The sequence below is a fragment of the Equus caballus genome, chromosome 10, assembly GCF_041296265.1.
Source record: "Equus caballus isolate H_3958 breed thoroughbred chromosome 10, TB-T2T, whole genome shotgun sequence".
Lineage (NCBI taxonomy): Eukaryota > Metazoa > Chordata > Mammalia > Perissodactyla > Equidae > Equus > Equus caballus.
In genome coordinates, this window is record NC_091693.1 from 18,414,046 (window position 1) to 18,431,466 (window position 17,421).

The window sequence follows — 17,421 nt, forward strand, 5'->3', positions numbered from 1 at the left end:
AACTGATAAGTTCCTAGAAGCATACAACCTACTAAGATTGAATCATGAATCTAGAGATAATCTGAACACATTAAGTACTAGTAAGGAGCTTAATCTATAATCAAAAATCTCCCAATAAACAAAGTCCAGGACCAGATGGCCTCATTCATGGGTTCTACCAAACATTTAAAGAGAATTAATACCAGCCCTCCTCAAATTCTTTAAAAAAATTGAAGAGTAGGGAACACTCCCAAACTCATTTGATGAGGCCAGCATTATCCTGATATGAAAACCAGACAAGGGCACTTCAAGAAAAGAAAATTAAAGGCTAATATCACTGCTGTACATAGATGCAAAATTCCTCAACAAATATTAGCAAACCCAATTCAGCAGTGCATTAAAATGATCATACCCAATGATCATGTGATTTACTCCAGGAATACAAGTGTGGTTCAACATCCACAAATCAACCAATGCGATATGTCACATCGACAAAATGAAGGATAAAAATCGTATGCTCATCTCAATAGATGCAGAAAAAGCATTGACAAAATTCAAAATCAATTCATGATAAAAACTCTCAACAAATTGGGTATAGATGGAATTTAGCTCGACATAATAAAGGCCATATATGACAAACCCACAGCTAACATCACATTCAATGGCGAAAAGCTGAAATGTTTCCCCTAAGATCAGGAAGAAGACAAAGATGCCCAATCTCACCCCTTTTATTCCACATAGTGCTGGAAGCTGTAGCCATGGAAATCAGACGAGAAAAAGAAAGAAAAGGCATCCAAACTGGAAAGGAAGAAGTAAAACTGTCTCCTTGCAGATGACGTCATATTAAATACAGAAAACCCTGAAACTCAACCAAAAAAAACTGTTAGAACTAATTAACAAATTCAGGACATTTGCAGGATATAAAAACAACACACAAAAATCAGTTGTGCTTCTATACACTAACAATGAACTATCAGAAAGAGAAATTAAGAGAGCAGTCACTTTTTCAGTTTCTCTAAAAGAAGAAAATACCTAGGAATAAATTCAACCAAGGCAGTGAAAATGGAAACATATCCCATGCTCACAGATTGGAAGAATTAATATTGTTAAAATGCCCAAACTGCCCAGAGCAACCTACAGATTCAATGCAATCCATACCAAAATTCCAATGATATTTTTCACAGAAATAGGACAAACAATTCTAAAATTTCTTTGAAACCTCAAAAGACCCTGAATAGGCAAAGCAATCTTGACTAAGAAGAACAAAGGTGGAGGTATCATACTTCCTGCTTTCAAACTACATTACAAAGCTATAGTAATCAAACTAGTATGATATTGGCATGGAAACACACACATCGGATCAATGGAACAGGACAGAGAGCCCAGAAATAAGCCTGAGCATCTAAGGCCAATTAAATGATGACACAGGAGTCAAGAATATACAATGGGAAAATGATAATTTCTTCAATAAATTGTGTGCAAGGATATGGAGAAATTGGAACCTTTGTACACTGCTGGTGGGCATGTAAGTTGGTGCAGCCACTTAAAGGAAACAGTTTGGAGGGTCCTCCAAAAATTAAAAATAGAACTACTATATGATCCAGCTTTCCCACTCCTGGTTATTTATCCAAAAGAAGTGAAATCATGACCTCAAAGAGATGTTGGCACTCCCATGTTCAATGCAGCATTATTCTCAATAGGCAAGGCATGGAAACAACCTAAATGCCCAACCACAAGTGAGTAGCTAAAGAAAATGTGGTCTAAACAAACAATGCAATATTACTGAGCCTTAAAGAAGAAGGAAATCCTGCCATTTGCAACGTGAATGAACCTGGAGGACGTTAAGCTAAGTGATATATGCGAGACACAGAAGAACAAATACTGCATGATCCTACTCATATGAGGTATCTCAAATAGCCAAACTCATAGAAAGAGAGCGTAGAATGGTAATTGCCAGAGATCAAGGGAGGAAAGGAAATGGCGCATTTCTGTTCAATGGGTGTCAAGTTTCAGTTACATGAGATGAATAAGTTCTAGAGATTTGCTGTACAATATTGTGCCTAGAACAAAAAACAAAACTGTATTGTGCATTTACTAATTTGTTAAGAGGGTAGATCTCATGTTAAATGTCCTTACCACAGCAAAACATTAATTAATTAGTTAAAAATAAGATGACATTCTTTAAAAAAAGAAAGAAAGAACAAAAAGATGAAGAAAAGTCTCAAATCAGTGATCTAAACTTCTACTCCAAGAAGGTAGAAAAAGAAGGGCCAAGCAAACCCAAAGTGAGGAGATGGAAAGAAATAATAAAGATAAGAGCAGAAATCAGTAAAATTGAAAACAGAAAGCAATAGAGAAATCAATGAAACAAAAGCTGGTACTTTGAAAAGAAATGAACTTGACAAAACTCTATCAAGAAATATTGAGAAAGAAAAGACACAGTTATCGACATCAGGAATGTAAGAGGAGAAATTACCAGAACCCACAGACGTTTAGAAGATAATAAGGGAGTTCTAAGAACAACCATGTCCATAAAATCAACAGTTTCTATTAAATGGGCCAATTTCTCAAAAAACAGAAACTGCTAGATGTCACCCAAGATGAAACAGATAGCCTGACTAGTCCTATAACTAATAAAGAAATTGGATTCATACTTTAATACCTTCTGAAAAAGAAATCTCCAGACCTGGTTGATTTTATCAGTGAATTCTACCAAGTCCTTAGGGAAAAATAAGACCAATTCTATACATTTTGTTCCAGAATGGAGAAGAGGAGTGATCACGTCTCAACTCGTTTTCTGAGACCAGCACTATCCTGACACTAATAACACAAGACACTACCAAGAAAGAAAACTACAGACCAAGATTGTTTACAAGCACAAATGCAGAAATTTTCAACTAAATTTTTTTTTAAAAATCGCTTCCAGTAATATATACAAAGAATAAGTAATTCACGATTCATATAGGATTTCTCCCAAGAGGGCAAGGCTGACTCAACATCCAAAAATCAATCAGTGTAATCCATCATACCACCAGACTAAAGTAGAAAAGTCACATAAACTTGTCAACTCATGCAGAAAAATCATTTAGCAGAATTCAACACACATTCTTGATAAAAACTTTCATCAGACTAAGAATAGAAGGAACTTCCTGTCCCTAATAAATGCATCCACAAACTCCTACAGCTAACACCCTCCTTCATACTGAACGCATCCTTCCCAAAGTTGGAAACCAGGCAGTGATGTTCACGGTCACCACCTGTATTCACCCATATCCTGTTAGTCTGAGTCAATGCAATAAGGCAGGAAAAGGAAAGAAAAGTCACACAGCTTGGAAAAGTAGAACTACAACTGTCCTTATTTGCAGACATCATAAGATCTACAACAACAAAAAAACCCAAACTCCTAGAGCTAGCAAGAGAATTTAGCAAGATTGTAGGATACAAGAGCGATATGCAAAAATTAATTGTGCTTCAATATAGTAGCACAGTATACTTGACAACTGAAATTTAAAAAAACATCTACTATAGCACCTCCTAAAATAAAACTTAGGCATAAATAAAATATAGACAGGAGCTGTATGCTGATAACCACAAAATATCGATGGACAAAGTCAAAGACGGTCTGAATATGTGAAGAAACATAACTATGTTTGTGGTTTGAAAACTCAGCGTAGTAAAGATGTCAGTTCTCCTCAAATCCAGCTAAAGGTTTCACCCAACCACAATCAAAATCCCAACAGGAATTTTTGAAAACCCCTACAGTACTCTTTGTAGATATAGACAAGATGACTGTAAAATTTGTATGGAAAGGTAAAGGAACTAAAATACCATAAACAATTCTGAAAAAGAAGAATAAAGTTGGAGGAGTTGTACTGCCCGTGTGTAAGACGTCCTGTGAAGCTACGGTAATCAATACAATGTGACACGAAGATAATGGAAGAGAATAGAGAACCCAAAAATAGACCCACGCAAATATGATCAATTGATGTTGAGGAAAGGTGTGAAACCGATTAAACTCAGAAAGGATATTCCTTTCAATACATAGTGATGTTACAAATGAACTTGAACCTAAGCTTCACACCTTATACAAAAATTTTTGTTCAAAAGGGATCATAAATCTAAATGTACATCATAAAAGTATAGTTTTTAGAAAAAATAGAAGAGAAAATCTCCGTGATCTGGAATTAGGTTACTAATTCTTAGACATGATATCAAATCACGATCCAAGAAAGGAAAATGAAAAATCAGACTTCATGAAAAGTTTTAAAGTTTTGCTCTGTGGATGACCCTGTTAAGAGGATGAAAAGACAACAGATGGGGAAAAATATCTGTCAAAATATATCTAGCAAAGAACTTGTTCCACAATAGAGCAGAATATACAAAGAACTCTCAAAATTCCACAGGAAGTGTTCTGCCACAAGCCCAGATGGCGGGATATCGTGCCAAGAGACGGAAGAAATGACCCAGAGACTGTGAATGAGACATATGGGTTTATCGGGACTTACTTACAGGGAGGGTGTCCAGTGGCGGCTGGCTGGACGGAAGTGTGCACCCGCAACTGCCCCCTAAGGGAAGCCTGCTTAAGTAGGCAGTGGAACAAGGCATGCATGCTGGCCAAAGGGCTGTCCTTGGTATGACCTTCGTTCCCAGCAGCAGTAGCTCACATCGAGGGGCTTTGTGTCCCCATAAGACCGATGCTCTTCACATGGTATAAGGGAGGATCCAGGCTGGCCAGGCTCAGATCGTTAGAAATCCCAGGAGCTGGGCTGCCTGCCCAGCAGGGAGCCAGCAGGACACATGGTTGCAATGGGCCTGGGGGTTTCTGCTGGGCAAACAAGGCCCAGGCCCTACAGTAAGAAAACAACCTTTTTTTTTCTAATGAACAAAAGATTTGAACACGCAGTTCACCAAAGAGAATATAAAGATGGCAAATAAGCACATGAGAAGCAGTTTAGCATCATTAGCCCCTAGGGAAATAAAAAATTAAAACCACAATAAGACACCAGTGCATACTTATCAGAATGACTAAAAGGAAAAGTACTCGTGTGACCTAGTGCTGGCAGGGGTGGAAGCAGCTGAACCCTCTTATGCAATGCTGGTGTCTCAGTCTGTCCCAGCTGCTATAATAAAACACCGTAGATAAGGTGTCTTATAAACCACAGAAATTGATTTCTCACAGTTCTGGAGGCTGGAAGTCCGAGATCAGGTCCCAGTGTGGTAGAAGAGGCCTCTCTTCTGGGTGGCAGATTTCTCAGACTTCTGTTTGTATCTGTTTGAACAGGGTGGAAGAGGGGGCTAGCTCTCTGGGGTCTCTCTTCTCAGGGCACCAATCCCACCCACCAGGGCTTCACCTCACTCTCATGACCTAAGCACCTCCCAAAGGCCCCACCTTCTAATGCCACCCTCTTGGGCTTTAGATTTTCACCATACGGATTGGGAGAAACGCAAACATTCAGACCACAGCACTGTTAGAAATGCAAAGTTGTTAAGTCACTCTGGAAAACAGGCAGTTTCTTATAAGGTTTTGTCCTCTTTATACATCAAGTCCCAGCAGCATTTTTGAGTCTGGTTTCCTTTCCTCATCATTATGCTATGAGCTTCCTACTCATGGTCAGTATTTCACTGGGCAAATGCACCAAAACTTATATTATCCATTATATTGTTGATGGGCATTTGGGAAGTTTCCAGCTTGGGCTTATGACCCTGGATGAACCTTTGAATGTGTCTTTTTGTGCGTCTCTTGTGTGTCTCTGTTGGGTAACAGAATGTTCATTTCTGTTGGGGAAACACTGAGGACTGGAATTGCTGGATCATAACTTGTGTGTGCATTAAGATTTAGTAGCTGCTGCCAACTGTTTAACAAAGAGTTGTTCCAATTTAGATTCCCACCAGCTGTGGTTCCTATTTCTTTAAAATTAGCATTTTCTAGCTATTTGGTTTTAGCCTTAAATTATACTAATGGAAACAAACATGATGTTGCCTCCATGTCTTGTCCCTGCTTTTCTCCCTCTGAAGGTGGAGCATCTCTCCCACCCACCCAGGGGCCGCAGCTCTGGAGCGGAGCTGTGTTGGTGCCCCCTGGTGGCCGAGATGCATCACAACAGGTATGTGGAGCCCTGTCTCTCCCAGGCTCACGGGTGCCCCCGAAATGAACCACACCTTTGATCTGACCCAGCTGTGTCTCTAGACACGTTGTTTACTGCAACAACAATTTTAAAATTGTACCGGGTTAGGCTTATTTCCTGTTAAGCATTTTATTGAGAGGAATTTCAGGTACAGAGTCAAAGAAATTTTTTTTTTTTTTTACCAGCAAAATTACTGGCAGGTACTACATTCAATTAGTATAAAAACGACAATGACCCAATGAAAACATTTTTTTTATGGCATTTGATTTATTTAGATGGATTTATGTAAAAGGGACAATCAGATACAGCCATTTTGAATTTTCTTTTAGTGAAATAATGGCTTAGTGTGGTCTTAATAATGACAGCATCTATGAACTGTCTGAGTCCATCACCTCCTCAGCAGAGATGTGGCTGAGAGCAGTTCTCCAGCTTTGCACTTTGGAATCCCCTGGGAGCTTTAGAACATACTGGTGCCCGGGTCCCATGCCTAGAGATGCCACTTAATCGGTCTGGGGAATAAGAATGTTAAAAGTCCCAGGGGCTCTAAGGGGTGACAGTGTTTGAGAACCTTACTTTAGAGCCGTGGTTCTCAAAGTGTGGTTCTGAGACCAGCAGCATCAGCATCACTTGGGAAGTGAGAAATGCAAAGTTTCAGGCCCCACCCAGATTTACTGAATTCGAGCCAGGGGTTGGGGGTCACAAAGGGTGTCAAAACCCAGATGCCTCCCTGAGTGGAGCACCCTGCAGGGACCCGACAGGCCCTGGCAGACTTGGAGTTTTGGGGAGCTAGGTAACTTGTCTGGTTGGATGAAGGTCTCGTGTGAGCAGACTCCACATTAAGACAGGTGAGGTGTCACGTGCCGCATGCTCCCTCTAGCCAGGCTGAGGAGCCAGCACACCTGAGTCTCCGGTGATGGTTCTGTCTGACTCCAACAGTGCTCCCTCCTCTGCAGCACTCACAGACTCAGTTTGTCACGGCTAGGAAGTGAGTCAGCTCTTCTAGCTTCTCTGATGCCATATTTTCACTGAAGAAATGGACCTCCATAGAAACTAAAACGAGAAAGTGTGATCATCTGTCTGAGAATTCCTTTAGATCCCTGGACAATAGTTACATTCTTTGTATCTTTTGTTCCACACTTTGTCCTGGACAACGGGACATCCTGTGTCTCTAGGCAAGAGCATATCCCATGCTGTTCCCTGGGTATCTCAAAATGGATTTCCTCTTCACCAATATATCCAGGGACCCCATCCATCCCTTATGGCAAATAGACCCCTTAGTCCTGATCTCTACCGATCTCTCCCAATTCTCTTTGACCTCCTTCTCTCCTTTTTCCAATCTTCACAAAGCAAAGCACCGCCATCTCCATCCCAGAGCACCTGAAACAAGATGAAGCTTGAACTTTACCTGTTTGTTGAAGGTACAAACGACTCTCTTCATATATATCCAAAGTCCTGTTCAGCCACTGTGCTGTGGCTGAGTCTAAAAGCTTCACTTTCTCCTGAGTGAAACAGTAGATTCTTATGTTTACTGTGATGCCATGGATACCAATGGACCTACCAGGATCACCACGGAAACCACCAAAGATGGATCATGATGGATCACAGGATCTTCATGGGTCCCAACAGATCACCAGTGTTGACCATAGTTATAGGATTGATGGTGCAACAGTTTTGTTGGTTTGTTTGTCTTTGCTACAGATAGGACAACAAAGAGAAATTCTTGCTCTGGTGCTAAACTGGGTCACAGAAATGGGGAATTCCCAAGACCTGCCCTTGGGAAGTCACTACCTCCCTCCTTCTTGCACTGAGCAGGAAGTCCAGATGCTGCCACTGAGGATGCTTGGGACACAGCCCGGGATAGTGAGGAGAGAGGGGCAGAGCTTCCTAGGTGATGGTAAAGATTCTCGATTCAGAAGGAGGTGGGGTTGCTGGGATTGCTTAAGTATGAGGTGAACTCGAATTGAGAAGATGAAGAAGGGAGGAATCCCATGCTACTTAATCCATTTACAGCCAGTCAGGACAAAAGCAAACTCAGTCTCCATTCCTTTATAAAAGTAATCTGTTTCCATTCACTGGTGGCCCTTTGGTGACTGGTGGTCCCCAGGGGCACTACCCTCCCACTCAGCTGCCCACGGTGTGAGTCTAAATTTTAGCTCCTACTCCACCCCTAGGAAGACCACAGAGAATCCCCCTACCTCAGCTCCTTCCCCTGGGATAGTCTGAAACATAGATTCTGCCCTGCCCTCCCCCACAATGTCAGGGTCTGACTGGGGTGGGGTTCCTGTGTTTTTTTTGTGTGTACATCACCACCGGCATCTGTAACCTAAGCAGATGGGGCTTTCATTACATCCTGGCTGTCTGTCTCCTCCCTCACCTCCTGCACTCCTTCCAGAGCCTGTCACATGTGTGATCCCTTCCCAAATCAGATCTAATTCTCTCTCTGGTCTTCTGAGGCAAACCCGGCCCAAGGGCCTTGGAGCATTTGCTAAATGGAACCAAGACAGGGTCAGAGACCCCACTGTGAGGACATCTGGCAGCCAAGGCACCCACAAGGCGGGTGGCAGAGGAAGCAGGAGACTGGAGACAGAGGGGCAGAGAGAAGGGTGTGTGGATACCAAAGGTGGGGATATACTCGCTGGCTCTGCAGGAAACAGTGCTTACAAGATGGCCATGAAGTTTACTAATGTTCAAATCGTCAAGCCCAAAACAATGTCCAGATACGTTATTAGAGTTAAAGAAGAATTGAGCCAGGTCTCTGTGTACAAAGTAAATATATCAACTGGATCCTCTATACAGGACACGCAGATTCTTTTATATTAATAATACCATCTAATATATTAGGAAATAATAAAGGTGAAACACTGTACATAAACCTTCTGAAAGGAGTACAGAAGACCTCTGTGGGTCAATAGTAACACTTCCTAGAGAGTCTTTGTAAACAACCAAATGAACGAATAAAGAGCTAGTAGACTTAGATTGGAAAGCTCAGTGTCGTAAGGATGTCAATTCATCCGAAGTCACTCATGAATTTAATGCAATTCCAATTAAATTCCCAACAAGGCTGGTCAAGACCCTTTAGAAAGCTCTCGGACAGCTTCCTTCAAAGCAAAATACACGCCGCAAGCAGAAATTTCACTGCTGGACACAGGGACCCACAGAAATGCCCACGTGCACCCTAAATAATGGGGTGAGGACACTCAGAGTAGCGTGACCTATGATGGCCGCACACTGAGCAAATGTCCCCTTCCACAGGTTGTGTGAATGGAGGTGTGTCCACACCGCAGAAGAGTAACCAGCTGCAAAGATCAACCTGCTTTGACTTCCCACAGCCACACGGTGGTGCATGCAGGTCAACAACACCATTGACCACTCTGGCCCTGCAGGATCTTCAGGAGTTTTGGAGGACAGAATCCTCTATAAATCCTGTAACCTCCCAGGGCCCAAGTCATTCTCATTGGCAGACTCATCCTCATCTTGGTACTGAAACATGGAGAGGGAAGAAGGTCCCTTGAAGGGGTGTTAGGGTGGGAGGAGTGCTGTGTAATCAGAGATTACACCTGGGTCTGACGAGGAGTCCAAGGCATAGGGGTCATGGGGCCAGGCTAGGACCAGGGCTGAGGCCAGGGCTGGTGAAACTGGCATAATGTCCTGGGCCCCTGCATAAGAACCCACCATGCCTGGCCAACGCTGAAGATGCTGGGTTCTGCTGATGGGAAGATTCTCGTAGTGCTGGTGTAAAGATGGGACCAGTTTAAACTGACCCCATCTTAGGAAAAGAATGCTAAAAGTTGTTTTATAGGATGAGTGATTCAGAAAACTGCAAGTCGTGTACCCAAAGCATGTGCAGAAAAGAATTCTTGACCTGAAATAACACCTGGAATCAAAGATTCTGTCCCGAGAGAACCAAAGGACAGGACATGACCAGGACTTGAAAGCCCCACTCTCCTCCAAAGCAAGGGGTCCGTTGATCTGGGAAGATCCTCATTTAAAACCCCTTTATGCAGCTTACCATAGAGGTTTAAGCCCTCCAACTGAAACTTGCCCTGCCAGAGTTTCCATGTACCAACCTGTTCTTCCAAACTTCTTCAATTTCACCCCAAATCATGAATCAGGGATACAGATTTGAAGGCCTTGCCTCCTGTCTCCTTGCCTGTTGAGCTTGCCATAACGTCTTTACTTTCTCAAAAGCTGGTGCCATAATTATTTTCTTTTTATTTACATTGGGTAGCAAGCCCTTGGTCTGGTAAAAACTTCTGGTGATCACCAAGGGACCAAGGTCTTGTGACCACCTGCCTGGGACTCTGCAGCCCCTGTGGGGTATGGTCCCTCCTCATAAACCCTAAGTGGCCACCTGGACTGATTCATCTAGAGGCTTGGCTGTCAGGTTCCTGCTCCACACAGTGGCACTCTGGGCCCCTCAATGCTTTATTTCATTTACTTTTTTAAAAAAGTTGAGTTCATAATAGTTTACAACATCGTGAAATTTCAGTTGTACATTATTACTTGTCCATCACCATGTATCTGCTCCCCTTCACCTCCTGTGCCCTTCCCCCAACTCCCTTCCCCCAGTAATCACTGAACTGTTCTCTTTGTCCATGTATTTGTTTATCTTTCACATCTGAGTGAAAATCATCTGGTGTTTATATTTCTCCATCTGGCTTATTTCGCTTAACATAATACCCTCCAGGTCCATCCATGTTGTTGCTAATGGGATGACTTTCTCTTTTTTTTATGACTGAGTAGTATTCCATTGTATCTACATACCATATCTTCTTTATCCAATCATCCGTCAATGGGCACTTGGGTTGCTTCCACATCTTGTCTATTGTGAATAATGCGGCAATGAACCTAGGGGTGAATAAATCTTGAATTGTTGATTTCAAGTTTGCATTCCCACCAGCAGTGTATGAGGGTTCCCTCTTCTCCACAACCTCTCCAACATTTGTTATTTTTTGTCTTGGTGATTATAGCCATTTTAACGGGTGTAAGTTGGTATCTTAGTATAGTTTTGATTTGCATTTCCCTGGTGATTATTGATGTGAGCATCTTTTCATGTGCCTATTGGCCGTCTGTATATCTTCTTTGGAGAAATGTCTGCTCGTATCCTCTGACTATTTTTTGATCGGGCTGTTTCTTTTTTGGTTGTTCAATTGTGTGAGTTCTTTATGTATAATGGAGATCAACCACTTGTCGGATACATGATTTTCAAATATTTTCTCCCAGTTGGTGGGTTGTCTTTTTGTTTTGATCCTGGTTTCCTTTCTTGCAGAAGCTCCTTAGTCTGATGAAGTCACACTTGTTTATTTTCTATTTTATTTCCCTTGTCCGAGAAGACATGATATCAATAAGATCCTTTTAAGATTGATGTCAAAGAGTGTACTACCTATATTTCCTTCCAGAAGTTTTATGGTTTCAGCTCTTACCTTCAAGTCTTTCATCTGTTTTGAATTAATTTTTGTGTATGGTGTAAGATAGTGATCTCCTTTCACTCCTTTGCATGTGGTCCCAGTTTTCCCAACACCATTTATTGAAGAGACTATCTTTTCTCCATTGTATGTTCTTAGTCCCTTTGTTGAAGATTAGCTGTCTGTAGATGTACAGTTTTATTTCTGGGATTTCAATTCTGTTCCACTGATCTGTGTGCCTGTTCCTGTACCCGTACCATGCTATTTTTATTACTATAGCTTTGTAGTACTTTTTTAAGTCAGGGATTGTGATGCCTCCAGCTTTGTTGTTTTTTCTCAGGATTCCTCTAGCTATTTGGGGTCTCCTGTTGCCCCATATGAATTTTAGGATTCTTTGTTCCATTCCTGTGAAGAATGTCACTGGGATTCTGACTGGGATTGCATTGAATCTGTAGATTGCTTTAGTCAATATGGACATTTTAACTATGTTTATTCTTCCATCCATGTGCGTGGAATACTTTTCCCTTACTTTACATCATCATCGATTTCTTTCAGTAACATCCTGTAGTTTTCAATGTATAAATCTTTCACCCCCTTGGTTAAATTTATTCCTAGATATTTTATTCTTTGAGTTGGGATTGTAAATGTGATTGTATTCTTGACTACTCTTCTGCTAGTTCATTATTAGTGTATAGAAATGCAACCAATTTTTGTAACTTGATATTGTACCCTGCAACTTTGCTGTAGTTGTTGATTATTTCTAATAGTTTTCTGATGGAGTCTTTAGAATTTTCTATATATAGAATCACGTCATCCACAAACAGCAAGAGTTTTACTTCCTCTCTTCCAATCTGGATACCTTTTATTTCTTTCTCTTGCCTAATTGCTCTGGCCCAAACCTCCAGTACTATGTTGAAAAAGAGTGGTGACAGTGGGCATGGTTGTCTTATTCCTGTTCTCAGAGGAATGGCATTCAGTTTTTCCCCAGTGAGTATGATGTTGGCTGTGAGTTTGTCATATATGGCCTATATTGTGTTGAGGTAATTTACTTCTATCCACATTCGTTAAGAGCTTTTATCACAAATGGCTGTTGGCTCTTGTCAAATGCTTTCTCTGTATCTATTGAGATGATCATGTGGTTTTTGTTTCTCATTTTGTTAATGTGGTATATCAAGTTGATTGATTTGCTGATGTTGAGCCATCCCTGTGTCCCTGGTGCAAATCCCACTTGATCATGGTGTATGATCTTTTTATGTATTGTTATATTTGGGTTGCCAAAATTTTGTTGAGAATGTTTGCATCTACGTTCATCAGCAATGTTGACCTGTAGTTCTCCTTTTTTGCGTTGTCCTTTTCAGGCTTTGGTATCAGGGTGATGTTGGCCTCATAGAATGTGTTAGGAAGTGTTCTGTCTTCCCTATTTTTTTGGAATAGTTTGAGAAGGATAGGTATTAATTCCTCTTTGAATGTTTGGTAGAAGTCACCAGGGAAGCCAAATGGTCCTGAAATTTTGATTTTTGGGATGTTTTTGACTATTATTTCAATCTCTCTACCTGTGATTGGTGTATTCAGATTATCTATTTCTTCTTGATTCACCTTTAGGAGGTAGTAACAGTCGAAGAATTTATCCATTTCAGGAGCTACTTCATAAAAAAGATGAAACTATAAACAAGAACCAATCAGAAATATTGGAGATGAAAAACACAATGGATAAGATAAAGCAGAATATAGGTTCCCTAAACAGTCGAGCTGATATCATCAAGGAATGAATCAGCATCAGTGATGACAGAAATATAGAAATGCTTCAGATGGAGGAGGAGAAAGAACTAAGACTAAAAAGAAATGAAGAAATTCTCAGAGACTTATCCAACTCAATTAGGAAATGCAATAGAAGGATTATAGGTGTTCCAGAGGGAGGAGAGAAGGAGAATGGAGCAGAGAGCTTGTTCAAAGAAATAGTAGTGGAGAACATGCCAAACCTGCAGAAGAAGATGGAAATCCACGTGAAAGAGGCCACTAGATCTCCTAACTTTGTCAATGCTAAAAGAGCTACTGTAAGACAAATAGTAGTGAATCTGGCAAAAGTGAATGACAAGGAAAAAATACTAAGAGCAGCAAGGCAGAAGAAAATGACTTACAAAGGAATCCCTATCAGGTTTTCAGCAGATTTCTCAGCAGAAATCTTACAGGCTAGGAGAGAGTGGAATGGTACATTCAAATCTTTGAAGGATGAAAACTTTCATCCAAGAATACTCTATCCAGAAAAAATATCCTTCAGATATTATGGAGAAATAAAAAGGTTCCCAGATAAACAAAAGCTAAGGGAGTTCATTGCCACAAGACCAACCTTATAAGAAATCCGAAAGAAGGCTCTCGTACCTGAAAAACAAAGAAGAAAAGGGTTACAAAGCCCTGAATAAGGAGATTAATAGGTAGATAAAATCAGAAAATTGGAGCTACCCAGAAAAACAGGTTAGCAAATACTCATGTAAAACATTAGACATAAAGAGAAGGAGAACACCAAAAACAAAGATAATCTTGTCATTTTAACCACAAACTCACAACACAAGATGAAATAAAATGTGACAAAAACAACTTAAGAGAGGAAGAGGAAAGGGACTGAATTGGCTTAGTTTAAGGAAATAAGAGGTCATTCCAAAAGGGACTATCTCATCTACAAGATTTTGCATACAGACATCATGGTAACCACTAAATGAAAAAATAGATCAGAGTAACAAACAATAAATAAGGAGAAAACTAAGAAATTCAGCATTAAAAAACACCTAACAGAATTGGTAGTCCAAAGTACACAGGATGAGAAGCAAAGGAAATACAGGAGAACCAGAAAATGAAAGATAAAATGGCAGCATTAAGCTCTCATATATCAATAATCAGTCTAAATGTAAATGGATTGAATTCTCCAATAGAAAGACACAGAGTGGTGAAATGGATTAAAGAACAAGACCCAACAATATGCTGCCTCAAGGAAACACATCTCAGCTCCAACGACAAACACAGGCTCAGAGTGAAGGGATGGAAAATGATGCTCCAAGCCAATGGCAAACAAAAGAAAGCAGGTGTTGCCATACTTATATCAGACAAAATAACCTTCAAGATAAGACAGGGGAAGAGAGACAAAGAAGGGCAGGATACAATGATGAAAAGGACGCTCCATCAAGAAGACATAACACTTATAAATATCTAGGAACTCAAAAGAGGAGTCCCAAAGTATATAAAGAAACTATTAACAAATCTAAAAGGACCTATGTAAAATAACAGAACAATAGGGGACCTCAACACTCCTCTCATATCAATGGCTAGATCATCCAGACAAAAAATCACCAAGGAAACAGTGGAATTAAATGAAAAGCTAGACCTTATGAACTTAATAGATATATATATATAGAACACTCCATCCAAAAACAGCAGAATACACATTCTTCTCAAGCGCACATGGAACATTCTCAAGGATAGACCATATGTTGGGAAAAAAGGTAAGCCTCAATAAATTTAAGAAGATTGAAATAATAACAAGCATCTTTTCTGACCACAATGCTATGAAACTATAAGAAAAAAATCTGAGAAAGGAAGAAAGATGTGGAGACTAAACAACATGATACTGAACAGCCAATGGATCATTGAAGAAATTAAAGCAGAAATCAAAAAATATCTAGAGAAATGAAAATGAAAACATCCCATACCAACTCATATGGGATGCAGCAAAAGCAGTCCGAAGAGGGAAATTCATCATGATACAGGCTCGCCTTAACAACCAAGAAAAATCCCAAATAAGCAATCTCAAACTACACCTAACTGAATTAGAAGAGGAAGAACAAGCAAAGCCCTAAGCCAGCAGAAGAAGGGAAATAATAAAAATCAGAGCAGAAATAAATGCGATTGAAACAAAAAAGCCAGAAGAAAGGATCCATGAAAGAGCTGGTTCTTTGAGAAGATAAACAAACCGACAAATCCCTAGCCAGACTTCCAAAGAAATAAAAGAGAGAAAGCTCAGATGAATAAAATCAGAAATGAAAGAGGAGAAACTTCAATGGATGCCACAGAAATACAGATGATTATAAGAGAATACTAGAAAATCTTTATGTCAACAAGTTGTACAATCTAGAAGAAATGGATGAATTCTTAGCCTCAGTGCTTTTTAAAACTTTTACAAAAGGAAACTTCTTCTGGATGAAGACATCTCTGTCTTTAAGTCTAAGAAGATTCTAAGTGAATAACTTTAAGAAAGCAAATGGTCCTTACCTTGTCTCTCTGGTTTGATCCCTTGGAAATAATAACTTTGGGTTGTATTCTGGGGAATCCTGGGGGACTGAGACTTGAACCATGGGACTGAACCACTCAAGATAATGAGAGATAGGATAAGTGTTCACTTGTGAGTTACTCCTGGCAACCTGGTTCTAAGTAACTCCTGATAATCAGGATCTCAGTTACTCCTGGTAATGTAGTGAGTATTCTAATTTACGTTACATGTAGAATTGTATTATAGGATAATTTTTGTTTAAGTTGAATTGGCTGTTTGGGGACTGAGTTTCTCAGTGACCATAACAAACTCTCTTTAGAAATTCACCTCATGAGAGTTTTCTGACTCCAAAGAAAAGAGGCCTTAACTTTCTATTCCCTCTGGTCCTTTGGGACATTCCCAGGTGACTGGGGATTTTATGGATGTGTCAGGGCATTATACAGGGTGTTATACAGATCCCCTCTTGAGGAACATATCTTATAGGGTTTTCTTTGTTTGTGGCAAAGCAATCAGCAGTGGCATCTTGTCCAGGGCTTACTCATCTGAACTTGGTTGGTGCCAAAACATGTAAGGGAGAAAGTTGACCCTTTGGTTATTCTTGAGGGAGCTGTTCCCACAAGCACACACTATCAGACCCTAAATGCTATCCTTTAGGAAGATCTTGATGTTGTGGTCACCTTGGACCAAGCCCCCTAATGGGGATAACTGTGAACAGCTGGCTAGATAACTGGGATAATTTAAAATTACAGTGGCCATTTTGGGCTCCTTTTGAGTGTCCAAAACTTGTTTGAAGAGCCAAGGAACAGACAAAACTTCAATCTCTAAAGAGTCAAGTGGGCCAACTTCTGGCACAATTGTTCAAAACCTAAAGATCCCTGAAGCCATAAATATTTGCAAAGAATAGCTGTTCTCCGCAGATGCAAAGGTCAAGGAAGGACAGTTACCATCAAGGCTACTTAGTTGTTTAAGCAATCAGAGTTATTGATAAAGGGGAATAGAACAAGGAGCGGGGGAGCAAACAACAAATCGGTACTTACAACATCCACACCACAATCAGCTGGGGAAGTCCCAATAGTTTGTATGGCAGGTGGGAGTGCCAACTGTCCGGGTCTAAGGCAAAGCCTCCTCTCCTCACTGAGAGCCCCAATTGTCCTATGCTTTTGACTCCCTTTTATTCTAATGTTTTCTGGGTTTTGACTCAGGGTTTCAGACATTTAGATACTTTGAGTTATTTCTTCTTGTTCCCATGGATGGGATGTTTTTTATCTTTTTGTTCCCATAGATGAGATGTTTCTATAAGTCCAGTCAGGTGCCTCTTGGGATGGCCCGCCCAGACAAGGAACATGATGCAGGACATTGTCTTAGTAACTTGTGCCTTGGGGTCAGTGTCGAAGTGGCCATATTTGGCCATGAGCTCTGGCACAGTCTTTCATGTAAGCCCCAGATCCCAGCGTCCCTGAAAGGTGGGTGGGAGGGGTCAATGAACTCTGTAGAATAGCAAAATGTTCCCAAGCTTGTTTTATGCCCTGAGGGCTAGGCATGATAATTGTCAGGTTAGACGTCCCAAAATATTGTCAGACAAAAATGTCATTGCACCCCATTTGTGGTCAGAGATGGTTGGACAGAAATGTGGGTTGCACTCCATTTGCAGTAA